The 27,859-nt window shown below is 32.8% G+C and overlaps 1 protein-coding gene across 3 annotated transcripts in view; it reads right to left on the bottom strand.

The window, feature by feature from the left end:
- LOC136043035 (uncharacterized) overlaps positions 1-4,777 on the bottom strand; it is a 70,594-nt gene extending 65,817 nt beyond the window's left edge. For all 3 annotated transcript variants that reach the window (XM_065727936.1, XM_065727937.1, XM_065727935.1), the window contains exon 1: positions 4,695-4,777. The gene's annotated coding sequence lies outside the window, so the exon portion shown is untranslated. The remainder of the gene's footprint in view (positions 1-4,694) is intronic.
- Between the last annotated feature and the right edge of the window lie 23,082 nt (positions 4,778-27,859).

The following is a 27,859-nucleotide window of genomic DNA, read 5'->3' on the forward strand; positions in this document are numbered from 1 at the left end:
ACGGATTGTTTTTCTCATGGACAATTATATGTTGCATGTTCATGAGTCAGTAAACCTGACAATCTATTTATAAGCATAGACAATGGGACAGCGAAGAATGTTGTATATTCGCATGTTTTACGTAGTTAAAAACATATATATATATATATATATATATATATATATATAAAATATATATATATATATATATATATATATACTAGCTGTTGGGGTGGCGCTTCGCGCCACCCCAACACCTAGTTGGTGGGGGCGCTTCGCGCCCCCCCCAAGCCCCCCCGCGCGCGTAAGTCGTTACGCGCCATAATAGTTACGCGCCATTGTAGTTGTGTCCCTATGTCCCACCTGTGAATATAGATAGATATATATATATATGGTTTTAACTACGTAAAACTTGCGAATATACAACATTCTTTGCTGTCCCATTGTCTTTGCATATAAATAGATTGTCAGGTTTACCGACTCTTGAACATGCAACATATAATGGTCCATGGGAAAACAATCTGTATTCAGATCTATACCTCATGATTCTAATGATTGCCCTTGAGCTTTGTTGATGGTGATTGCTAATCGACCATTCCCTGTCCCGGTGTCCCGGTCGTCATTTACATCCCCCTGTTTCCTCCGGTGTCCCCGTTGTAGTTGTGTCCCTGTGTCCCGGTCGTCATTTATATTCCCTGTGTCCCGGTCGTCATTTGTATCCCGGTGTCCCGGTCTGTATATACATTCGTTTTTTAGTTTTGTTTTTCTCCTTTATTTTTTTCCTTTTTTTTTCTTTTTTAGCTTATTTAGATTTTTAGATTTTTTAGTTTTTTTTATTAGTTTTTAGTTTTTTTTTCTTTTTAGTTTTTTTGTCCCGGTCGTCATTTATATCCCCCTGTTTCCCCCGGTGTCCCCGTTGTAGTTGTGTCCCTGTGTCCCGGTCGTCATTTATATTCCCTGTGTCCCGGTCGTCATTTGTATCCCGGTGTACCGGTCTGTATATACATTCGTTTTTTAGTTTTGCTTTTCTCCTTTATTTTTTTCCTTTTTTTTCCTTTTTTAGTTTATTTAGATTTTTAGATTTTTTAGTTTTTTTATTAGTTTTTAGTTTTTTTTTTCTTTTTAGTTTTTTTGTAGTTTTTACCTTCTTTTTGGTTTTGTTAATTTTTTTTTTACTTATGTCCTGGTCGTCATTTATACTCCCTATGTCCCGGTGCTTTGTTGATTGCTAATCGAACATTCCTTTTGTCCTGGTCGCTTTCTCTTTGAGTGTCGTCATTTATTTTTTTCTTTTTTAGTTCTTTTAGTTTTTACCTTTTTTAGTTTTTTTTAGTTTTTTAGATGAAAATTTTTTTTAGTTTTTTCCTTTTTTTCTTTTTAGTTTTTATTGGTTTTTACCATTATGTTAGCTTATTTTTCAGTTTTTTCCTTTTTTTTAGTTTTTTTTTATTTTTTATTTTTTTAGTTTTTTACCTTTTTTTAGTTTTTTTAGTTTTTTTAGTTTTTTAGCTTTTTTACTTTTTTTATTAGTTTTTAGTTTTTTTGTAGTTTTTGCCTTTTTTTAGTTTTTTCAGTTTTTTTTTTTAGTTTTTTATTGGTTTTTACCTTTATTTTAGCTTATTTTTCAGTTTTTTCCTTTTTTTTAGTTTTTTTTAGTTTTTAGTTTTTTTAGTTTTTTACCTTTTTTTAGTTTTTTTAGTTTTTTTAGTTTTTTAGCTTTTTTATTTTTTTTATTAGTTTTTAGTTTTTTTTGTAGTTTTTGCCTTTTTTTAGTTTTTTTAGTTTTTTAGCTTTTTTATTAGTTTTTAGTTTTTTTTGTAGTTTTTGCCTTTTTTTAGTTTGACAACTTATTTTTATATATATAGATAGTTTTTTTTTTTTACTTATGTCCTGGTCGTCATTTATACTCCCTGTGTCCCGGTGCTTTGTTGATTGCTAATCGAACATTCCTTTTGTCCTGGTCGCTTTCTCTTTGAGTGTCGTCATTTATTAGTTTTTTCCTTTTTTTCTTTTTAGTTTTTTATTGGTTTTTACCTTTATTTTAGCTTATTTTTCAGTTTTTTCCTTTTTTTTAGTTTTTTTTTTATTTTTTATTTTTTTTAGTTTTTTACCTTTTTTTAGTTTTTTTAGTTTTTTTAGTTTTTTAGCTTTTTTACTTTTTTTATTAGTTTTTAGTTTTTTTTTGTAGTTTTTGCCTTTTTTTAGTTTTTTCAGTTTTTTTTTAGTTTTTTATTGGTTTTTACCTTTATAGTTTTTTTAGTTTTTTAGCTTTTTTATTTTTTTTATTAGTTTTTAGTTTTTTTGTAGTTTTTGCCTTTTTTTAGTTTTTTCAGTTTTGACGTCACCTGATCCAGTTTTTTCAGGTGACGTCACCTGACACATCCATCCACACATCCACAGACAGACAACTTATTTTTATATATATAGATAGATATATATATATATATATATATATATATATATATATATATATATAATATATATAGATAGATATATATATATATATATATATATATATATATATATATATATATATATATATATATATATATATATATATATATATATATATATATATATATATATATATATATATATATATATATATATATATATATATATATATATATATATATATATATATATATATATATATATATATATATATATATATTATATATATATATATATATATATATATATATATATATATATATATATATATATATATATATATATATATATAATATATATATATATATATATATATATCCTTATTCACAGGTGGGACACAGGGACACAGCTACAATGGCTCGTATTAACTCACGCACGCGGGGGGGGGGGGCTTAGGGAGCGCGAAGCGCCCAACTAACTAGGTGTTGGGGTGGTGCGAAGCGCCACCCCAACAGCTAGTATATATATACATATATAACATATTGCAGTTGTATAACTTTCAGGCCCTTTCGAACATAGCCTGAAAGTTTCAACTTAATGCCCTCAGACGCTCCGAAAATATTGCTGGCGCGCTCATTTGACATGACCTACTAAACTGAAGCTTTCAGGGTACATTGAGGGAATAAGGGAAATAGATGGATTAGGCTATAAGACTTACCTGACAAAAGATGACTAAATATTATTAACTAAACAACAACAAACCTATGCGACAGTGCAATAAAAATATCAAATGAGCTTTACATGCTGTGTTATCCATCAAATTGTTTGAGCAATCTTGAATCCAATATAGATTAAAAAAAAAAAAACAGCGATAAGACCTGAAATTCACAAGAGTTAAACAAACACAAATCCAACCTTCAAATATTTTTCAGATGGCTTAGATTTTCAGTTTATTTAATTATAGGAATTGTAATTTTTTTTAATATAAAGAACATGGTGAGTGTGCTACCTGTAAATACTTTAAATTTTTTTTTAATCTGTAAGCTATTTAGGCTTTTAAGGTCCAACTACACAGTACTCCCTTCCAATCCCAGTCTCGAAACACTTTTACAGACTTTTTCGAGACGCGAACATTATTCGGTTTCTGAAAAAATACAAGTGATTATTATGTAAATAAGAGAGCCTTCTAATCAACACATGTCTTAATTTCTTAACAGTTTTTCTTTGATTCTTTCAAAATACCTTCAAGACCCCGCCTAATCCTGTCTTCCTTAATTGTTGCGTTATAATTACTTTGAGTGTTTAAAAAACCTAATGGTATGGGGAAAACCTTCAGTGCTCCCCAAATCAGTTTTATTTTGGATGTTACATTATAGGGTTAGATTGTTACGCAATAGAGAGTGTTTTTTCATCAATACCTCTAAGGGCCAAGAAAAAACCTTCAGGGCCCACCAAATCTGGATTTTTATGATTGTTATGCCACAAAAGGTTTTTGTGTTACATAAAAGAAAAGTTTTTGTAATAAAAATTTACCTATGAGAGCCAGAAAAAAACCTTCAGGGCCCGCTAGTGGGAAATTTTCAAGACACTGGACCCTAGAGAGCAATTCCATTCGGCTGCTAGCAACAAACTCCAACGTGGGCTCTGGTGAGCAATTAAAATAAGACCCTACCAGTCTAAATCTCGGGGGGACCCTAGCAGTTTGTTCCATTGGGGCCATAACGAGTGATTCCAACGAGGAGTCCCCTAGCAACCAATTTAACCTGGGTCCTAGCGGGCAATTCCACCGGGGTCCCTAGCAACTAATTTCACCAAGCCATCTAACTTAACCATCAGGAACCCCAGCCTCCATTTTCATTTGATTCCATAGCATCCATTTCGAAGTTCTTAAATCTTACGAGGTTCTTAAGACCTATAGTTAGACCTACTATCAGTTATAAACAAAAGGTTTTACGGTTTAAATATACTGACAACAAACTTAAAAAAAAATATGGTTAGAATCAGAGTTAATTTTGAACTTTGATTAAGAAGTGCGACCATCAGATCAGATTATGCTGTAATATAGATGTAACTTTTTCACTATTATCTTATCAAAAATTTCATAAGCTAAGCTATCTTTTATTTGAACTACCAGCATACTTATTCACAAACTGACTATATGTGTAACGTTGGAAATTTAAACCTTTTTAACGGTTATAAGTATGTACAAAATATAAATAATAACTTAAAGATTTTAAAAGTAGATTTCCTTAATAACTTATTACAAACTCATGTTTAACCCCATGCGAAAAGCATTAATTTTTGCATATTCAAAATAATACCTTCAATAGAATTCAAAACGTGCTGTTTCTTTTGATACTTTTTTTAATCCCTGCAATAAACTAGTGGTTTAAGTGTTTTGAACGAATGACTTCTAGATAAAAAGTTTATCAGTTTAGCAAGATATTTTTTGTGATAAGCCTTTGTTTGATAAAAAGAACACAACAGTAGTATTTATTATATGCCTAGACTATAAACTAATAATATCTGATAAAATAGGTTTACTTATATTTAGCTACAACCTAGGCAAATATTTTGAACATACCTTATCGAGCTCCTGATATCAAAACAGTTCTAATTTTGCTCCTTACTTTTAGTTGAAAAAACCTGTTTTCTTATTTCCTTGAAGACTGTTTTTCCTATTAAGCCAGGAAGCTGGGGTCCCCACCTTGATCACCATAGAAGATTTGATAGTGACAGAACAAATGGACACACGCCTTAGTGGTTCAGAAATCTTTATTTTCCAACTAAGGTTTTTCCATACTACCGGGTAAAATGGCAATTAAGTCCCCCCCTTCCGTTACCTATCATTGTTACCATTCTAGTAAAATTGTCATTGACTTAAATCTTTCGGATAGTTTGAGTTTCCTAAATAAAAAATATTAGCAAAGTCGAAGGATTTTGTTGGTCTTAAGAGGTGAGGTTGAAAAATAAGTTCAAAAACTAGTGAAAAGAAATGCAAGTTATAAACCAGTACTGTTTCCTCAGATTTTTGTTTCAACTAACATAGCTTATAAGATATTGCACACATAATTTTTCAATCTGATAAGTGAAAAAGCTACTTATTTTTCAGAAGAATCTTTGTCTTTAACCATTGCAGATAGTTGGTCCTGAACTTGCTGTAAGTCTTCTTTCAAAGAATGCACAACTTCCAACTCTTGATCCAAATTGCGCTAATTTTTCAACAGAGCACTTTGTGGAGAGCCCTTAATTAAAATCCTCTATTTTTCTTCTAAACCTTGTTGTAAGTAACGATAGCTTTTCTTCAACTTTGAAATTTTGTCGGTTTGTTTGGAATTAAAAGACGAGGGGGAGGGCTTTAAAAATTCTTATGTCATTGTTATTTCGCAGTTGTAAGCGAATTCACGAAACAAATAAATTAAAAAAAACATCAGAATTTTACAAAAAAAACAACAACCACTGAAAGCAAATTATGTGACAAATAGTTTTGTTTCATAGTTGAAACATTATAAAATAAAGATAACAGTGAAGTAAAGTCTTAAATTGTTGAATTTTCAGCAATTAGTATCATTATATACTGTTTGTAGTAAATTTTGCTCTTTTAAAGTTTTACTTTCAAACAGTTCGTGGTAACGAACTGTAGTAAGGAGCGACCGGCTCAATAGTAACCAAAACTCTAAAAAATGGAATTTTGATACCAATAGCTATATCAAAAGAATCGCATTTTAATGCTGGTTTTAAATATATAAGTTTCATCAAGTTTAGTCTTACCCATCAAAAGTTACGAGCCTGAGAAAATTTGCGTTATTTTAGAAAATAGGGGGAAACACCCCCTAAAAGTCATAGAATCTTAACGAAAATCACACCATCAGATTCAGCGTATCAGAGAACCCTATTGTAGAAGTTTCGAGCTCCTATCTACAAAAATGTGGAATTTTGCATTTTTTGCCAGAAGGCAGATCACGGATGCGTGTTTATTTGTTTTTTTGTTTTTTTGTTTTTTTTTTTGTTTTTTTTTTCCCCAGGGGTGATCGTATCGACCCAGTTGTCCTAGAATGTTGCAAGAGAGCTCATTCTAACGGAAATGAAAAGTTCTAGTGCCCTTTTTAAGTGACCAAAAAAATTGGAGGGCACCTAGGCCCCCTCCCACGCTAATTATTTTCACAAAGTCAACAGATCAAAATTCTGAGATAGCCATTTTATTCAGCGTAGTCGAAAAACCTTATAACTATGTCTTTGGGGACGACTTACTACCCCACGGTCCCCGTGGGAGGGGCAATAAGTTACAAACTTTGACCTGTGCTTACATATAGTAATGGTTATTGGGAAGTATACAGGCGTTTTCAGGAGGATTTTTTTGGTTGGGGGTGGGGTTGAGAAGAGGGGGATATGCTGGGGGAACTTTCCATCGAGAATTTGTCATGGGAAAAGAAAACTTCCATGAAGGGAGAGCAGGATTTACTAGCATTATTTAAAAAAAAAATTAAAAAATAAATGTGAAAAAGCTTTTTCACCTGGAAGTAAGGAACAGCAATAAAACTTAAAACAAACAGAAATTATTACCCATATAAGGGGCTCACCTCCTTATGATACCTAGCTCTTTACGCTAAAGTATTTTTAGTAATTTCAACTATTTATTCTACGGCTTTTGTGATTCAGGGGTCATTCTTAATGAATTGGGATAAAATTTAAGCTTTAGTGTAAAGAGCGAGGTACTGACGATGGGGCGAATCCCCTCATATATGTAATAAAAACATGAGAATACAAAAGTTCTTGACGTGAGCTAATTTATAAGTTACGTAAATCTTTTACCAATAAAAAGATTCGTAAAAAATTAAAAGTTCTAGTTGCCTTTTTAATTAACCAAAAAATCGGAGGGCAACTAGGCTTCGCCCCCGCTCTTTTTTTCTCAAAATCATTCGATCAAAATTATGAGAAAGCCATTTAGCCCCCCCCCAAAAAAAAAAAAAATATGCAAAATTTCGTTTTGATTATTCCTCTGCGGAGAGCCAAAATCAAAACATGCATTGATTCAAAAACGTTCAGAAATTAAATAAAAAAAACGAGTTTTTTTAACTGAAAGTAAGGAGCGACATTAAAACTTAAAACGCACAGAAATTACTTCGTATATGAAAGAGGCTGCTTCCTCATCAACGCCCCGCTCTTTACGCTAAAGTTTTTTACTGTTTTAAAAAGAAGAATTGAGAGAAAGACTCAAACTTTAGCGTAAAGAGCGGGGCGTTGATGAGGAAGCAGCCTCTTTCATATACGAAGTAATTTCTGTGCGCTTTAAGTTTTAATGTCGCTCCTTACTTTCAGTTAAAAAAACTCGTTTTTTTTATTTAATATTAATCTGGATCGCTGTAGAGTTTACCCTTTTCCGTGTACGAATATATGCTCTTTTATTATCTTCTTTTATATATTTATTATTATTATTTTTTTTATTTTATATGAAATTTTATTATCGGGTATTGTTTGGAACATTTGTAAAATAAAGGTAATTTCTTACACCCAAGAGCTTAATTTGGGACTCTTGCTTAATTTTTCGTCAAAATTCGTTTAACCATAGTTTTGAATAGTTTTTAATGGCATTTTATAATAAAATTTGGAGTGGAGGGAGATATATTATTCATATCTGTGAAAATTTATGTGGATTTTGGTCTTATATAGGGCTGAAGCCACCTTGATCCCCATCCTGTGAATACCCTTGAATATACAACCTTCTTAATTTATAATTTATTGAAGCAATATTTTAGTTCAATGTTACAATGTTATAATGTCAAGAATGTTACAATGTTACTGTATTTGTTTGTCTAAATAATGCATATCGAGTATCATTCATAAAAAAGAGCTATGTTTTCATTGCCTTATAAATTTTTCTATTAAATCCTCCATGTTTGTCTCAATTATGGTTCCCTTGGTATCGCCAACTGCGTATTTGATTCGCATCGATATACAGATCGACACAACTAAAGTTCTACTATAAAATTGGTTCTCCTTTATTAAATTCTCCTTTTTCCAAGCCAGTTGGAAAAAAACAACTGCTTTTGCCCGTTTTTCGGCCCTATTTTGAGTACAGGAACCTCACCCAACAAAATGTTTCTGCTATCGCTAGGCCATCATTTGACTAAGAAATAAAAGTTTTCATAAAAAGTGTCTTCATAAAAAGTGGTTTCTGAGTCATTTTAGAGACCCTTTGCCTCCAATCTAAACCAGTTTGTAGAATAGGGTTCCCTCGTTCCTTTAACTTATTGGGTGTAAGTTTCAATGACTTTTTGGGGCTTTTTTATAGAGGAGCCAAGAATTCTTTTTTTTCGAGCTTCGTAATTATCTTGAACCAATGCTTTAAGAATATTAGTGTAGAGCCACAAAATATAATTTTGCCCATTTTTGGACCCAAAATTTTTGATAAACCGTACTGTTTGACCAAGGTAATCCCAGCAAAAAGTTTAAAATTAATCAGGAAATAAATTTGGTGCATGTCCATCTCTCCTAAAACCCCTTTTCTTCACAACAAAATATTTGACCCCTCAGACTAAGCAATGCTTCTTGAAAGCTTGGGTAATTGGGTAAAAACCTACACAACTGCATTCAGCCACAAATATAGGGGGCCTTTATAAATAAACACATTGCTCACCCTTTTTGGGCTTTATTTTTGGGAATACCTAATTTTCTTTTCTGCTGTGCATTGGGGCCCTATGAATCATGGACTTGAGAGCATAAGTTTTATGCCAATCATAAAAAAATTTAACCCAGCCGAAAACTAAAATTATCTTATAAATTAGAGTCCCTGGACTGAGGGACTTATAGTCTTAACTTTAAAACCTTTCAGGAAACTTATTTTTGACCCTTTTTCTGCTCTTTCTGAGTTATGTTTTCAATATAACAATTATCTTTTATATTTTTCTTTATTCACGTTGGTCCCTTACACGAAGGACTTGCGCATTGAGCTTTCAAGTCAATAAAATTTTTTTACCTTTTTGGGCGCTATTGTTTGAAAGAGCAGGGCTTCAAACAATATTCTTTACAGGCTAGCTCCTTCTGGAACAAAAAACTTACGTCTGCAAGATGCAAACTGATCAAGGATAAAACAAAGTTTGCGTCTCATTTCTAGACTTCTTAACACTCAACCCTTTCTAACAAACTGTCTAACCCCATTGGCCCAAAAACTATCCCGGAAACTTTTGGGCCAATTGCATTACCAAGATTGAACATCCCCCCTTCTCTCCTCCTCTACAACAGTTTTTTTTTAAATTGGACATTGGCTGAAATTATGCCAATTATACCACGAAATCTCGAGTAAAATGATCCTTGAAGATATATCTAATATAATTTTTGACAGAACAGTACAAGGTCATGAAAGGTATCTTTTCCAGTAGCAAACAAGTTCATGAGAGAGTCTAGTTGCCAAAAAATAATTTTTGATCCTTAAAAAAGGCAAAATAACTGTATCGAATGGGCCCTCCCGAGTTTTTAAGGCCATCCTTAGAAATAGAATTACCATGGGGAAAAACAACAAAGTGAAAGTCAACTATTCTTTACTAAGACAACATTGGGAGGTTGCTTTCGGATTAGGAAAGACTGGCATTTGTTTGACTTCATTGATCTTCATTTACTGGTTTTTAAGCTTTTTTATCAGGATAATTAAATCCCTCAATAACCATAGAAACCTGTAAATCAATGATGAACACTTATATCCAAGAACTTTTGAACACAGGAGCCATATTAATCTGAAACACGAAGAAATAAAGTCAATAAATTCACAAAAAAATAAAGGCAGAAATAATAGTTTGAACCCGAAACAACCAGAAATTACTATGAATAAATAAATGAAAACCAAAAGTAACAGAAATGAAAATGAATAATCAAGTCCAACTACTTGGCCCTCTAAAAGTCAGAGCTTATTTCATGCACTACTGAAGACTCTTTCATCGTTATAACATTCCAAAATTGCCCAAAATACCAGGGATTAATATTATTATATTTGAATGACTATATTTTCTTGTCTTAAAGCTCATTCTTTTCAATGTTCTAAAAAATTAGATTTGAAAAAAATTATCAATTTGTCAGTTCAAAAGATTGCTCTAACAAACTAAATAGATGACTTGAAATTACCAATCTCTATTCCAAAAGCTTTATTTTAACATAAATTGTGTAGGTTTTTGAGTGAAACAGAATCAAAACAAGAATCCTATTGAAACATTAAAATCAAACTGAAAATTAAATAAAATTATGAAATAAAATAAAATTATTCTAAGAAACATTTTTCGTTCCTGTAATTGGAATTATCAGCGTATTTTTTTAGTATTTTTAATGTAAAATTTTGACATATAAGACTACACTCTTCGAAATAGATATTGTTTTCTTAGCAATGTACAAATCAAAACCAATTATTTGCTTATAGGGAAGGGGACGGTATAGCCACACTACTTTTTGTAGTAGCCCTTTTGTTATCTTTGACTAGCCTTGCAATGCCATTTTGCTTTCGTTTATTTATGACAAGTGAATATCCACGGCTAGATCTATTTTTTTAGTAAAGTAAAATTGCTCCTATTACCTATGGACAATTTAGGGAGGAAGAAGTACTTATTTTATTTGTGCCAGTTTGTTTTCCTTTGATATTGGGCTTGATCACTTATTTTATTTTCTGTTCGTTTTAGGTTTCATTTATTTTTCCATAAGCTAATAGTATCAGGTATATTTATGTTAGACTTCATTATTCATATTTTGAACTTATGAGCGCTTTTATTTAATTAATTCATTCATAAACATTTTTTTTTACTACGTTTTTGGATTTTTTTTTTCTAGTAGACATATCATAAACAAAAAAAAAAAAAAAAACAATCAAAACTGGAGTTTTTAAAGGCCAAATGAAAATACTGAAGAAAATTTAGAAAGCGAATATTTCAAGATGACAACTGCCTCTCTTTTTCTGCGCGAACAAAATAATAAGATCAAGAAAAAAACAAAAAACGAGGAAAGTACAACAAAACCAATGAAAAAAAAACGCTTAAAACAATGAATAAAATTCAATAAAAGACAAAAAATTAAAATAATTAAAAATCAAACACCTAACGAACAATAGAGTGAGTTATTCACCAATATCTACGATTTGCATAAAATCAAAACAAAGTTGCACTACCAATAACGGATAATGACAAACAACTGAAAAATAAACGAAAAAAAAATTCAATTCACTCAAACAAATGAAGCAGCAATTGAATAAATTGGAAAACTAGGTTATCTAATATCTGATTGTAACATTTGCATTTCTTGCGGATACCCTTTGAGACCTAAAGGGTTGATGATGTATTTGATTATGTGATTTGGGAAGTGGCTCAGCATTTATTTCAGGGATTACTAAAGTATCAGCTTCTCTTTTGAGAAAACTGAAATAAGACTAATTTATTCTTAAATAACATGAATCTCTGCTCAAACAATAAAGTGAGCTATTTGCCAAATATATGCAATTTGCATAAAATCCAAACAAAATTGAACTGCCGACGACGGATACTAACGAACAACTGAGAAATAAGAAAAAAAAACCCTTTACGTCAATGGCAGTTCAATTTTGTTTGGGTCTTATACAAATTGTTGATATTGGCAAATAGCTCACTTTATTGTTTAATATTTATTTGATATTAATTATTTAAATTTTTGCCTTTTATTGAATTTTATAATTTTTCGGCGTTTTTTCACTGGTTTTGTTGTATTTTCCGCATTTTTTTTCTTCATCTTATTATTTTGATTGCACAGAAGTTGAGAAGTGGTTTTTCTCTCGAAATATTTGTTTTCTGTGTTTTCTTCAGTATTTTCATTTGGCCTTTAAAAACCCCTTTTTGATCGCTTTTTTTATACATAGATTTATTATTGTTTAATTGTATGAATAAGTCTAAAGTTTTAATAGCTCTCCTGATTAGAACTAAAATGGTCAATAGCTTACAATCTGAATTTGGACCCGAATTTGTGTTTCTTTGTGTTTGAATGATTATAGAGAAACAGGGCTCTACTGAAAAACAAAACAAAATAGGAGTCTGTGTAAAGTAAAAGCAAACCAATTAAGAAATTTTTTCGGGAAAAAAAGGTCCTTTTACAATTGGTGCTTTATTTTTTTTATTTTTTTCGTTTAATTCGGTATGACTTCTGTACTCATTCCAACGATGTACCTGGTTTTGCTTCTGAAAATAATATTTAAGGATTTGTTTGTAGACAAGTCCAACGTGATGCCACTTTGATAGTATTAGAACTTTACGCTAGCTTTATAATCTATATTTTAGTTTGAAACATTCCGTATAGAGAGAAATAAGTGGATTTTCGGGGCTCCTATTTTGGTTTGTTTGGTCTTCATTTCCAGAAATACGAAAAAGTGTTTCCTACCTATCCTAGCAATCCTAAAATGCTTCATTTTCCTACCTGTGAAAGTGTCCTTAAATAGTTTGATTTTAATGTACCAAGACTCTTACATTGTTTTGTGTTTTCAGTAAAGTGCTAGTTTTCTTATAATCCTGCAATCATAGGAAAATATCGGCAATTGGTTTATTTGCATACGTTTTATCAATATATGTTACATTGGCTGTGAAGCAAATAACTTTTGTTCATTCTAAGTTTCGACTTCGCTCTTTAATTCCCTCGAAATAATTGTTTTTTTAAGTTAGTCTTCGCCGATTTTTTAAAAAGAAATTATATAGAAGTCACAAATCATGATCGAAAAAAAAAATACCAAAACGCCCAACACAGATACACGTGACACCCATATTCCCAATACTGATACCCGCGTTACCGACTTCACTCTTTACTTCCCACGGAAAAACTTTTTTTTGTATATTAATCTTTGCCCGGTTTTACCTAAAAACGTCGTTAATTAAAAATCACTGTTAGTGACTCGCTTAGAGATCCTGTGAGCATGGTTGGCCCTAACTCTGAAAACTTTTTATTGTTCAATTACCTTTCAAATTGCTGACAAAACCAAAGTACTGTGTAATTTACCATTAGTATATGACTATCTACCCTAGTTCTGCTTTAGAATGATACACCAACTTCAAGAAGTGAATTTAATCATTTTGACACAGTTCTGAAAATTCAGGCCAGTTTTCGTTTTCATGGAGACTATTTAGCTCTCAATCCTTTCTATATTGAAAATGAACTATGCAGTAAGAACTAACTTCTAAGATTGTTGTCACAAATCCATTTCCTTAGCATTTTAGAAGAGACTATCTTTTTAAAGAACATTTTCAAGCTTTTCAAAACCTAAGCATGGTCTCTGAATCCATCATAAAGTATCGTGAATTTATATTTTATAACTTAACCTCGAAACAAAGAAGTTTCTATTGTTTATTTTGTAATGGGCTACCATTACAACTTTGCATGTTTTTCGACATCATCATTATATTCAAAAGGCCTAGGTCTGAATTAACCTTTTAGGTACTGTTGTCATTTATTCAACTTTGGTTATACATGACAGCAAAAACTGAATTTTAAAACTAGCTTGGGTTTTCTTTACTGCTTGCAACCTAAGTCCTTGAGAAGTTCACTAGCAAGGATTTTTTTACATTGGGGTCCCTGAAGGGGGAAAGCCATCCAAAGATTGGCCTGAGGGGGCTCAGTGCTGGTGAGGACATTTATGACCATAAGCTCCTTCTCAAAATCCAATATTAAACACTTCATATGGGATAACCTTCGCTAGTTTGAAATTTATTGACAATGGTCGTCCCCGGAAGGGCAAACGGGGTCTTCCAAAGGTTCAAGCGAAAGGGGCTCAGGGCTGGTGAGTACATTGATGACCATAACCTCCTTCTCAAAATCATATAATAAATTATTCAAAGGGGGCAAAGATCACTAGCATGAAATTTATTGAAATTGGGGACCCAGGAGGGGAATATGGGGCTCTGTGAATATTGGCCTGGCTCAGGGCTGGTGACGACACTGATGACCACAAGTTCTTTTTCAAAATTCTATATTAAATGACATGATGCCATATTCGCTAGCATGATATTCATTGACGTTGGGAGCCCCCTGGAGGGAAGTGTAGGGTGCTCCAAAGGTTGGACCGAGGGGTCTGAGAGTTGGCTCAGTAATTAACTAAAATACCTAGCAAGAAAAAAGAAAATATTTTTTTTGAAACGTTCCTATTATCAAAAATAGAACAATAATATGGCTATTTCACTCTTCTTTCACAATCACATTTAATCCATCTTGTAGTCTCATTTATTCGAGATTGTCCCTTATAAAACGCAATTTTTGAACAAAAAAAATTACTTTTGTAATCCCGATCATTTTGGTATCGAGGTGTAAAACAATGCAAATTCATTTGCCTTTATGTAATAGAACGTAAAACCCTGCAAACCAATAAGCTTAACTCTTGCGTAAGTCCAGTAACAGAAAGAGCGTGTCTGCTCGAAACCTTTACAGCATAAAAGAAAAGGACTGTCATTGCATTAGAAAGGTTTTTGGAAACAAAATCAGTTTTACACAAGACAAATAATGGGAAAACCTACCTTGGCACTTGCATCCTCAAAGCTTTTAGCGTCAAATGTAAGAAATATATCAGCGTGCCGAAACATATTTCCACTAACCTACTTTTAGTTAGCTCTTAACCTTTGTGAATTTAAATGCCTTGAAAAACATCTTGAAACGTTTTGAAATTAAAAATTTAGTGCAAAAAAAGATTTATGGTGATTTCGAAAAAGAGCCTAAAAACCTTTTAAAATGGCCTCAGATCGAGGTCAAAAGTGCGACCTTGGAATCAGAATGGTTGAAAACCTCATATAGGATAATTACAGTGATTCTACTTGAACAGCAAATAATATAAGTTTTTGTATGGGTAGCACTGGTTTGTCTTCTTTTTTTCTTCTACCAGGGCAAGGGGTAACTGGAACATCAAAGAGAGATATTTAACGACCTGTTCAAACAAAACAAATTTTCTAGTGCCCTTTTTATGTGACCAAATAAATTTAAGGATGGCTAACTCTCCTCCCCAAAAGAACCCCTCCCCCAGATTCGTCCAATCAAGATTTTAGGAGAGCCATTTTCCTCAATAAAGTTCAAAGATTCAATAACTATGGTTTTGGTGATGATCTTACCCTCCATAGACCCTGGGGAAAGAACTGTACGCAGTATTGGGCGAATATGTATCGGTTGTATTTGTGTCAAACGTATCTGTATTGGGCGTATTGATATCAGACGTATTGGCATTGGGCATATCGGTATCGTGTGTTTTTTCAATCATGATTTGTGCCTTCTATCATGGTTGCAACGGTAGCTTCAGTCATGATACAAGCATGACAGCAGTAGCTGTAACCCAGTAAAGAGCAAACAACAGTCCATAGTAACCAAAAGTTGAAAAATGTGGTTTGAAAAAACTACCTTAATGAGAATAAATTTGTGTACGACTATGATTTAGGAACTCTAACAATTATTGTGATTAGTTTTAAAAGTAAAAGTTTATTGCAAAAAAAATTATGGTCAATTTGAAAAAAGCCTGAAACTCTTCAAAATGGCGTCAGATCAAAATAAAATTGCGCTGTTGGAATCAGTATTGTTAAAAGCCTTGTACAGGGTAATTAAAAGTATTAGTTTGTATATGATAGTGATTCATGAACGATAACAATTGTTTTGATAAATTCTAAAAGTAAAAGTTTATTGCGAAAACAAAATTTGTGGTGATTTTGAAAGAGATTGAAAACCCTCCAAAACGGCGTCATTTCAAAATAAAATTGCACCATTGGCATCAGTATAGTTAAAAACCTCTTACAGGGTAGTTAACAGCATTACGGTGTCCTTATTTTCGTACTAGGCCTAGCGGGCTACCATAGTGCCATAGAGAAATGTTGAATGGCTTATTCGAAAAAAAATAAATTTATTTTGTTCTTTTTTAAGTTACCAAAAATATTGAAGGATAGCTATCCCCCTCCCCGAAAGGACCCCTTCCCTAAGGTTATCCGGTAAAAATCGCAATATAGCCACTTTTTAGCAAAGTTAAACCTCCATATTCCATAAAAAAGGGCTGTAAATTACAAAATTATGGTCCCTCAAAAGTGAATAGTTTAAATTAGTTTAATAAAGTTCGTAGTTCACTGGGTAGAAAATTTGACCAAGAATTAGGACATCAAATGGTCAAATCTGTAATGGGCATTTATTTTCAGGAATTTTGATTAAGTAGTCAAAAGTGAGTGCGTAATCTGACATAAGCAAACAAATATATATTTCATATTCTCACACCACCTGTGACATCAGTAGCCTTCAGGTTACAATTCAAATTATCTTAAACTTTAAGTATAAGAATTAATATTATTTTAACAACCGTATAGTAATTGAGCTGTATAGTAATCCTGTAATTTATTTTCAAAACAAAAAAGAGATATATGCTTAGACTGAACTCAATCTGCAGAAGTGAATACAATTTAAATGAAAAAAGCAACAGTCCTAAATTACTTAATTTTTTTCAAAAGTGTCTGCTTTTCCTGTACGAAAACTCTTATGTTATTTGAGCTTTTGGTGAATCGCTAGTTTACTATAATCATTCGAATATAGGAATATATCAGTTGGTTTATTTGCACTATTTTTATCAATCTGTGCTAGATTGACCATGAAGCATTAATTTTTGGTCGTTTTAAGTTTCAACTTTGCTCTCTACTTACCTTTGAAGAATTTTTTTTTTTTTTTTCAAATGGTATTGAGAATTAATGTAATTAATTAATTAATTTTTTTGAAAAAAATATGTATGTTTTACCTATATTTACCAAATAGTAAAATGGCAGTCAGGTGAACCTTTTCGAGAATGTTAAAGGGAGCTTTAGGCTAAATCAAAACACGTTACGGGTATACAGGCTGTCAAAAGTATATAAGTCAGGAATGACTGAATATATTAATTTTAACTTTCAAGAAAAGATAAAGGAGATGATTGAATGACCAAAAAGACCATATTTTCAACCTATTATTACTGTTACAACTACTACCACTACTACTGCTACCACTGCCACTAGTACCACGCCACTACCACTGCCACTAGTAATACTACTAGTACCACGCTGCTGCATTTACAATTTTGAGGAGAAATTTGAACTAAACTAAAATACACTATTTGCATGTACATTTTCGAAAGAGCGTATCTAAAGATAAGATTTCGGTATTAGGTTGGAACTTTCAGAGATTGTTTAAAGAGGAAGATTAATTGACCAAAATTAATATGCTTACGCTACTACTAATATTGCTGCCACCACCAGTGCATCATTTACTATTACGATGACTACTACTACTACTACTACTACTACTACTACTACTACTACTACTACTACTACTACTACTACTACTACTACTACTACTACTACTACTACTTCTACTAATAATACTACTAATAGAGACGTAACTATCTAAAATATTTTTTTTTGGGGGGGGGGGACAAGAAATTTCAGCGACTGGTGGGTCATTTTTACCGACTGTATTTGTCAATAATTAGCATAATATCTTTTTTGGATATAATATGTAAATCACTGCACGAGTTGGTAAAACCGCTGCATTCACCAACCGAGATTTAAATTTTGGCATATAATGTGCTATTTTTTTAATGTTGTTTATTTAACTAAATGGAAAAATACGTCAATATCAATAAAATCCCTGAAGGAGTTGGAAAAACTGCTGCCTTTACCGACCAAGTTCGAAACATCTGTAGATGATATGTCAGTATTCTTATGGTCTATATTGAACTAAACAAAAAATTTTAGCGGTGTCAGAAAAATCGTGAAGCGAATTTTACCGACTTTTTTTTTACCGAGTAACCAAAAACATTTCGAGGGGCTCCCCCTCCCTCCTCATACATGATAACCCTGACTATTACGACTTCTACTACTACTACTATTACAACTACTACTACTACTACTACTAGTACTACTACTACTACTACTGCTACTACTACTACTACTATTACCACTACTACCACTACTACTACTAATACTACTACTACTATTACTACTATTGTTACTAAACTACTACTATTTCAACTACTACTTATATAACAACTAATTGACAGGCTAGGAGCATTAAGATGAAATTTTCAAGCTTATGAACATACCATCTGTCAAAAGGGATATATCAGCAATGTCATAGCAACGGCTAAATGTATTGAGGTAAAAATGAAATGGATTTTGATGAGAGGTATGCTCGATTGACCAAAAGGCGATCCATTAATACCACTGCTGCGGCTAGTACTAGTGTCATTACTATTATTACTACTATTACATCCTGACAATCCAAAATCTTGGATAAGTCAAAGGATTTTAAACGATCCGTTAATCGGTTCATATTCACTGTATTATATATTCTATTAGTTGAGGTAAATGTTTGAAAGAAGGTACCAACATTGTTATTATTGCTAACATTTAGCATATTACAATTGAAGTCCCCAAAAACTATTGCCTTCTTTTGTGGTAAATTAATAAAACTAGAAAAATAATCAAACAGATTACAACAGAAAGGTGTTGGAAATGATAGTGGTTCATAAAACAATGAAAAAATAAAAGATCTCTCGTCAACACTTATGTCTGCGATTATTGAATAAATGTACCTATTACTTATAGGTTTTGAGAATAAGGATTCAAAGTCCAATAGCCTGGTGAATTTTAGAATTGACCAGATGTAAAGAGAAATACCACCAGAGAACGTGGTTAATTTTCTTTCAATATGAAAAGCTTGAAATACAGTTATGAAAAATTCATTTGTATCACCAATTTCTGAAAGGCATGTCTCCTTTATTCCAATTACGTCGAAAGGGCAGTAATCGTTAATTAAAATTAAATCTTTAAAATTAGCCCACTTATCCCATATGATTCTAATGTTAAAGCAAACTAGATCTACATTGCAAGGGCAAAGTGAGGTGTTGCGGTAGTGTTGCGAGATCCACGCTTTGGTTTTGCTTCCTCGCTTTGATTAAACGCTGAAGTTGTTCATCTGAAAGGATCTTAAAATAAATACTAGGTAAACCAACTCGCAAAAGCTGCAAACCCTCTCATTGCAACAAGAAAAAGTTGCAAACACACCATCGCTGAACTTGATTATAGCCTAACCGCCGATTTTTACTGAAAAGTGCCCTATATGTCTTACCACTGGAAACAAAATGGTCTTACCATCAAATACACCTGAAGCAAAAATAGGCACACCAGCTAGCACAAGTTGCGAACCCCTCATTTCCGAAGATGATTATGAGCTAAGAACTGACTGTTGCTTAAAAATTCCCTATATGTCTCACAATTGGTATCGGCCTATTCTAGGTTTCAGTGTGTACCTTACTCCTGAAGTTGCCAACACCTTTGAACTTTCAAACTAGTATATCTCATAAAGGATTTTTTCTACCATGAAATGAATGAAATATACTTTGATCAGCTCATCAGGAGCTACTGACTGCTGTCGAAAAATAAAAAGTCTGTGTGTCTTAGTTCAAAAGTTGACTTGTTCGCCGTAGGCCAAGTTTCAAACGTAATCACTCAAAAAGAAGAAATGGATAAACTCAAATTTCTTTAGCAATGAGAGAACTTTTAAAGTTTAAGAGGCACATCTGATACCATTTCTGAATCGGCCTATTTTTGGTTTAAGTGTTTACCTTACTACTGAAGTTGTCAACCCCTTTGAACCTTTAAACTAGTATATCTCATGATGGAACTTGTCTACCGGAAAATGGATGACATATACTTTGATCAGCTCATCAAGAGCTATCGACTGCCGGCGAGAAAAATATAACTGTCTTAGTTAAAAACTTGACTTTTTTGCCGTAGGCCAAGTTTTTAACTTCATCACTTCGAAAGGAGCAAAGGATAAACTCTAATTTTTGTAGCAATAAGAGAACTTTTAAAGTTTAAGAGGTATATCTGATATCATTTCACTAACGCAATCCCAAGTGCAAAAAACTGAATGATAAACTCAGCTGAAATCAAGAGCAGAAATGGGTAGAAACAATAGATGGCAGCACTCTCAGTCCTCTTTTTGTTTCTGTAAATTTTTCTATTTATCAGCTTTCCACTATTTATTCAGCACTCCACTTTTCTATTTTCTAAGCTTTCCACTCGAAAGAAGAAACATGGTTTGATGAAACGAAAGCTTGACTGAACAGCTTCAGATAGTTTTCTCCGACGTAGACTATGAAACTTAACTTCACTTCACATACTATAGGCTCTGGCTCAAGGACAAGCAAAAACCATCCTTTTTAGCCACAGGCAAGAGTCTTACGAAGCTTTCCAAAATGCAAAGTCATATTCATCAATCCCATCTAGGGTCCACACTTTCCTTAAAAATGCAAAGATCAGACCCTTGCCACTTTCTAGGAATAAGCTGAAATCGGGGTGCTAGGAAAAAAACACACGACAAAACCAAAGTGTTGCTCTCGCAACACAATTACATTGAGGTTGGTGTCTTCAAGCCTTCTGGAGGCATCGCTTTTATAATTAAAGATAACCTTTCCTCCAAACTTTTTGAACAGCATGAAATTTTTATTGCAGTTGAAGTATGCGGGCTTGTTTAAGTCTGTACGTACCTTCCCAGGAACTATACGAATAAAACATTAGAGAGAAAATTCAACCTATCATCTGGGAAACTTGCCAAGTACGTGTCGAGAATAAAGCAGTTGGGTTATGACTATTTAATTATTAATGATTTTAATTGTGACTTCACTGATTCTGATAATCCAAGAACACAAGTAGCTCTCGGAATATTGCCAGATGGTTACAAAAATCTGAACAAAGATCACAATTTCACTCACTGTCATAATAGTGGATCTGTTTCTAATCTTGACCATGCCGTGACGTCAAGTGATGTGCAGAATCTATCTGTATCAGTGGCATTGAACAAAGATCAAAACTGTTCAAAATCTGAACAAGGATCAAAGCTTCGCTTATTGTCAAAATAATGGATCTGTTTCTAATCTTGACCATGCTGTGACGTCAATTGATGTGCAGAAACTATCTGTATCAGTCATAGTCGATAACACACTTAGTGGTCAATTACCTATATCTCTGCAGTTAAATGGCCCATTTCAGGAAGTAAAAAAATAAGCAGCATTAAAGTTCAAATTTGTGCAAAACTGGAAGCTTGATCATGCCTCAATCCAGTACTATCAACAAATGTGTGATAATATTGTGGAAAAGGGTAAAGTCCTCTTTTCGCTACTAATGCCCAACTGTAGCTTCTCGGCTGCAGAGAAAAAAGCTGCAGAGGCCCTTTTGTTTTTTTTTCCGTTGAGAAAGGCTCCCGGAGGTGGGGCCGAAATATTCGGAGTATTTTTATTTTTTGTTAGTTAAAGTGTAGTTTTTATTTTATTTTGTTGTCACTGCTTTATTTAAAAAAATTAAACCCGTTTTTTCTTCAATTATTTGTTTCGTAAATGGAAAAGCAGTGTGGTCTAAGAAATTATTTATAGAATACATGTTCCCCTTAATTGTCTTGTTTAATTCAAAAATAGTTCTATTGCCATAGCTTTAATAAAACAGCTATTTATGCATTATTTATTATGATCGTTTATGCGTTATGTTTTATGAGTGATTTTAGTGTTATGCACTAATGAGCAATCATAGATATATGAGTTACTATGAGTATTATGAGTTAGTTATTGTTGTCCTTTTCGTTCGAAGCGTAATTTTAAGTTTTTCAGGTTTCTTTTCATTTATTCCATATATTCCTCTGTGACATCCATGCATGTATAGAGGGCATAAATAAATTACTATTATTATTATTATAATTCATCATTAAGATAGAGAGGAATGTTAATCCTGGATGTATCCAAAAAAGGGTAGGGGTATTTAGGCAAAATGTTTAGCAATGTGTTGAGCAAAATAAAAAAAAAATACATCATTACATGTTATCATAAAAAACCTATCTATAGAAAAAGGTAAGGGTATTAGCTTGAAAATATTAGGAATCATAACTTCTGCTGCTGCTATTACGGCTACAAATGACACTAGTTGTGATTGCAACTGTGACTACTTCCAACTGCGACAACTTGCAACTGTGGTTGTGACTGCTTTTAAGTGTGCTATATATATTTGTGACTAACTTCTATAAACGTTGAACATAGAAATTTTAATCTAAAAAAACGCCACTTTGGTGTTTTGATACAAAGAAGAAAATTTAGATGAAAAAAAAATTGATTATGAAATAGAGATTGTTGAAAATCTTGAGCCTTTGTTACAAAAAGATCAATAGTTCATAAAAAAAATAGAAAAAGAAGGCTTTCAAAGAAAAGTAAAGTGTATATTAAACTTAAGATCAGCAGAGACAAATACCAATAATAATTAAAAACTCAAAACAAGGAGAAATTATCATTAAAGGATAAGTAAAACGCAAATGGAACAGAAATCAAATACACAATCATTGCAAACATACATGCAACAGGCACTAAATAAAAAAATGTATCTTAAATCTATAATAACTTAAATTGAATATGCAAATCAAGCCTAAAACGAACCAAAACCATTACAAATAATATTTTGGCTACTTCCCCTTCCCCTAACTAAGAATATAAAGTCTACTGCGTCATTGAAACTATACTGATTACTCGGAAGCAGTCTTGGAAGGAATTAATTAAACTAGACTGAATACAATACTTATAATGATATGAATTGAGTAAAGTTTATATGTTAAAGACCTCATTTCACGGTAATTTCTATATTTATTTGGAAGAATGTAATAATTACAAAAGAAAACAAATATGATATTATTCGTTTCCAGTGAAGTGCAAATGATGTAGTAAGCTTTAAGTAACTTAAAAGTGACTCAGGCACTTGCCTTATTTGGGAAAATAGGGAAAAAACCTTACAGTTCATAGACTCTTAACTAAAATCCCACCATCAGATTTAACATATCAGAGAACCCTACTGTAGAAGTTTCAAGCTCCTATCTACAAAATGTGGAATTTTATTTTTTTGCTACAAGACTGATCATGGATGCGTGTTTATTAATAGTTGTTTTTTTCCAACAGTGATCGTATCAACCCATTGCTCTTAGAATGTCGCAAAATGTCGCGTGAATGTCATTCTAACGGAAATTAAAAGTTATAGTGCCCTTTTTAAGTGACAAAAAATAGGAGGGCACTTAGACCCCTCCCACGCTAATATTTTCCCAAAGTCGCAGGGTCAAAACTCTGAGATCGCTATTTTAGTCAGCATAGTCGAAAAACCTAATTACTATGTCTTTGAGGACGACTTAATCCATAGTTCTCGCGTGAGGGGCTGCAAGTTACAAACTTTTACCAGTGTTTGCATCTTGTAATTGTTATTTGGAAGTGTGCAGACGCTTTCAGTTTTTTTTTGGTTGGGCGGTGGGAAGGGTTGAGGAGAGGGGCTCATGCAGGGGAAATTTCCATGGAGTAATTTGTCATGGTGAAAGAAATCCATGCAGGATCTCTTAGCATTTAAAAAAAAAACATTAAAAAATAAAATAAAAAATTTTTCAGCTTAAAGTAAGGAACAGCATTAATGCTTAAAACGAACATAAATTACTACGCATATGAGGGGTTTACCTCCTCCTAATACATTGCTCTTTCCACTAAAGTAATTTTATTAATTACAACTATTTATTCTACGGCCTTTGTGATTCAGGGGTATTTTTTAAGGAATTGAGACAAAATTTAAGCTTTAGTGTAAAGAGCGAGGTATTGACGAGGGGGTGAACCCCCTCACATACGTAATAAAAACTCACGAATGTAGAAGCTCGTTAAGTAAGTTAATTCGTAACTTACGTATAATTTATTACGTATAATTAAAACGTTCGTAAAAAATCAAAAGTTCTAGTTGTCTTTTTAAATAACCCAAAAATTGGAGGGTAACTATGCCTACTCCTCTGCTTCTTTTTTCTCAAAATCGTCCGATCAAAACTATGAGAAAGCCATTTAGACAAAAAAAAATTAATATACAATATTTGTTTTAATTATTCATTTGCACGAGAGCCAAAATCAAAACATACATTAATTCAAAAATATTCAGAAATTAAATAAAAAACAAGTTTTTTTTAACTGAAATTATGGCGCGACATTAAAACTTGAAGCAAACAGAAATTACTCCGTATATGCAAGGGGTTGTTCAAAACCTCAACGCCCACCAACCAATACGTTGGTGGCTGTTACTCGAAGGTGCACGCAGAAATCGTTGTTAATTGTAACTAGTGGTATAATAAACAAGAATTTATAAACTGAGAAAATTGCAAAAATTTAATTACATGTAGTCAATTTCTTCTTGCTCAATAGCCCATCCGCCTTCTTTGGCTATTTCATCCAGCTTCTTTAATTCCTCCACTTCTACGATAGGAGCAACTGTCGGTCCTTCTGCGACCATATCCTGTCTTCGATGTTTCATGTAAGTTTTTCCTTTTCGGCATAGAACCAGAAATCTGTGGAGGAAAAAAATATGGAGGGAATGGGCCCAAGGGAGAGGGTCGCATTCATATAGGCTGCATTCGTCTTGGACATGAATGCATCACTGAGCTGATCCATCTGAGCTGATTGGCGGTTCTGGCCCGGGGCCATTGTTGGTAATGGTACTCGGGGGATTTCCTGCGTTAAACCGAAATTCCCAGTATTTTTTTTTTGTCTACAGGAAGTGGTTTGCCATGTTGTATCCAGCTCCTGTCGCCTAAATAAAAAAAAAAGAACTATAAATACACAAGATCCCTGTTCTAACTAATGGTAAAGACAATGACAAATAATTTCTTGAAGAGAAATAATACATTCTACAAGGCCTTTTGACAGTGCATCCTTTATTTAGTAGGCTCAACATATACAAACTATATTTTTTCAAATCCCTAAAAAACTAAAGTTTTTTTTTTTTACTGTTTTAAAAAGTAGAGTTGAGAGACAGAGTAAAACTTTTGTATGAGTTACTGCATTTCACCAAGGGGATGTTCGGTCATGTTTATTCCAAGAGGTATAGTTATTTGACTTTGCTGTTCGTAAAAGTTTGACTATGCTGCATCAAATGGGTGTGTCAATATTTTCTTTTTGATTTTGTTTATACATTTTGGGGAAATGGAAGGTCTCTGGGGGGTTTGGGTTTGTTTTTCTCTAATCTTTTTGGGTACTTATTAAGAGAGCTTGAATTTTCAGTTTCCTGTTGAATGGACCCTCTTTCCATCTTTTTTGACGATTAGTTTGGTATGATCATCTGAGGAATAAAAAACAAAACAAAAAAACAGCAAATAAACACGCATCTGTAACAAGTATCATCTTACGAAAAATCCAAAATTTTATTTATTAGTTGATACATATAGAGATGCTGAGTCTAATTTTTATCAAGATCATTTTCTTTTTTTTGGATGTTTACTTGCCTTTTAAAAAACAGGCTGGTTTTTTTTTCAGGCTCATAAGTTTCGTCCGGTATTATTATAAATAATGATTTCTATATATTTTGAATCAGCAATATTTATATTATTCACATTTATATTGGTAGCAAAGAAATGTGGGCATAAGGCTTGTTTTGCCAAGATCTGTATGAATTAATCATTCTAGAATAATCATAATCATTCTAGAAACATTTTAGTAGGGGTGTCTGAAGGTAACTGTAATATGGCGTGAATAGTACAATGAATAAAGACTACTGTGTCACATGGAACTGTGTTACCTGGATGCGCATAATCAGATTTCTTAATTTTATTGGGAATTTCCTAAATCTTAGATATGAAAACAAACAGCCGCTAACGTTCAAGCGTGATGGCCACTAGCCAGTGACCCGTCTGAAATTATTATGTTTACCACAAATTTGGATAATCTAAGTGCCATTGAAAAGTAGACTTAATTGTCATATATCTATATTCAAATCGCATTGCTTTTTTCATTCTCTTATCAAATCAACATTGATGAACTGGTATGAAATTTCTTTCAAAATATTACTAGTTTATAGAACTTCTGCGCACATGTTGCTGTATTTTCTTATTTTAATTAATTTAATTTATTTAACTAATCTCGCCAGTTTTCCCCACTTCTCTTGATTATTTTAGGGCTTTATTCCTCATTTTTCATTGATGTGTTGAAAAGTTAATGTACAGTGCTTAAAATACATATAGTTGTCAACAAATAAACGATGACACAGTAAAACTTCTGCGCCTAAGGGTGGATTTTAAAAACTTTTACGTTAGAACTTTTTTGGTTAGGGAAGGGAGAGAAGGGCAGTAATGTCGGTTCGTTTTAAGTTGGATATGCGTATTCGATTTAATTTAGATTTGTTTCTGGATTTATTAGTTAATTTATATCAATAACTCCTACGGTGGTCCAGGCTAACCCAGTGAGGTTCGCGGAAGAGCCAATAAGGGTAGGCATTGAAATGACAAGAAAGTTGCATGACAACATTGGCAGAGGGTCACAGTTTGCAAAGGTTCTATGAATTTTATCTTGTTTAGATACAGAACAAATAGAGGCTGGCTTGAATTAACCTATAAATGCTATTACTACTACTGCTACTGCTACTATTATACTTACTAGTATTAATTGCTCCACCACCAAGCCACGCACACTTCTCCTCCACCCCAACCCGTTCAAAGCCTCTCTGTTTGTATACTCCCATGATATTCAGATCTTCCTTAAAACTTTTGCTACTGCACCCTTCTACTTCACTCGAAGACTCCATAGGGCACAATAATTCAACGATTTCTTCAAATTAGGGCACAAATTAGTGTTGGTGGAAACTCTTTAGACTAATTTCTTCCAATTTCCATTTTAGGCTTTTTAAACTAATTTTTACTCTTTGAACTAACTTCCTCCAATTTCCATTTTAGGCATCGTACAAGCACGACACTAAAATCAAGAATATATAATATCCTTCATGATTTTTTTTTCTTATCGATAGATAGAACAATGACGTGACTCGCGGGTTGGATTCTGTAAAGAGAAATAAAATAACAAAGCTTAGAACTACGTCACGCTTGTCCAGTTTTAAATAAAGCTAGTTTAGGATAGGATCCTTTAGCCATAATATTATAACTTACTAGGCGAGCTTAATTTCACATAACAAGGGTTTTTTCTGCCTCATGTAGCTTTCCCCAATTCCAAAGCTTTATTTTTATCCCTCCAATGATACTCCAGCTTCCTTCAAATCCTTTACTGTGACGTTATCTAAAGTATTTGCGGACAACCTGCTTTGTGTTTAGCCCTAAATGGAGCCCTAAAAAAGCCCAATTTTTGGCAATCCATCATCAGTCCTTTAGAAAATATTTCTTGTCATTTTAACCTTCCGCAACACATTGACTACAAACCTATACTTGACCACTATCACTGTGTTGCCAGATGAGGTGTACTTATGGCTACTGAATGCTTTTTTCTTTGGAGGGGGGGTTACTTATTGAATTTTTCATTTCTGAGGATTTTCAAATCAAATTGGTATATCTTGAGCATTTTGCACTTTTTGCTCGAAAATTAATGCTTTTTAGCTCTTATGGATGTTCAATCTTGTAGTATATTTGAACAAAAATACCAATACCACTTACCACTACCATTCCCCATCCTTATCCAGGTGCTAAGCATCCA

Source organism: Artemia franciscana, unplaced genomic scaffold (genome assembly GCF_032884065.1).
Source record: "Artemia franciscana unplaced genomic scaffold, ASM3288406v1 Scaffold_284, whole genome shotgun sequence".
Lineage (NCBI taxonomy): Eukaryota > Metazoa > Arthropoda > Branchiopoda > Anostraca > Artemiidae > Artemia > Artemia franciscana.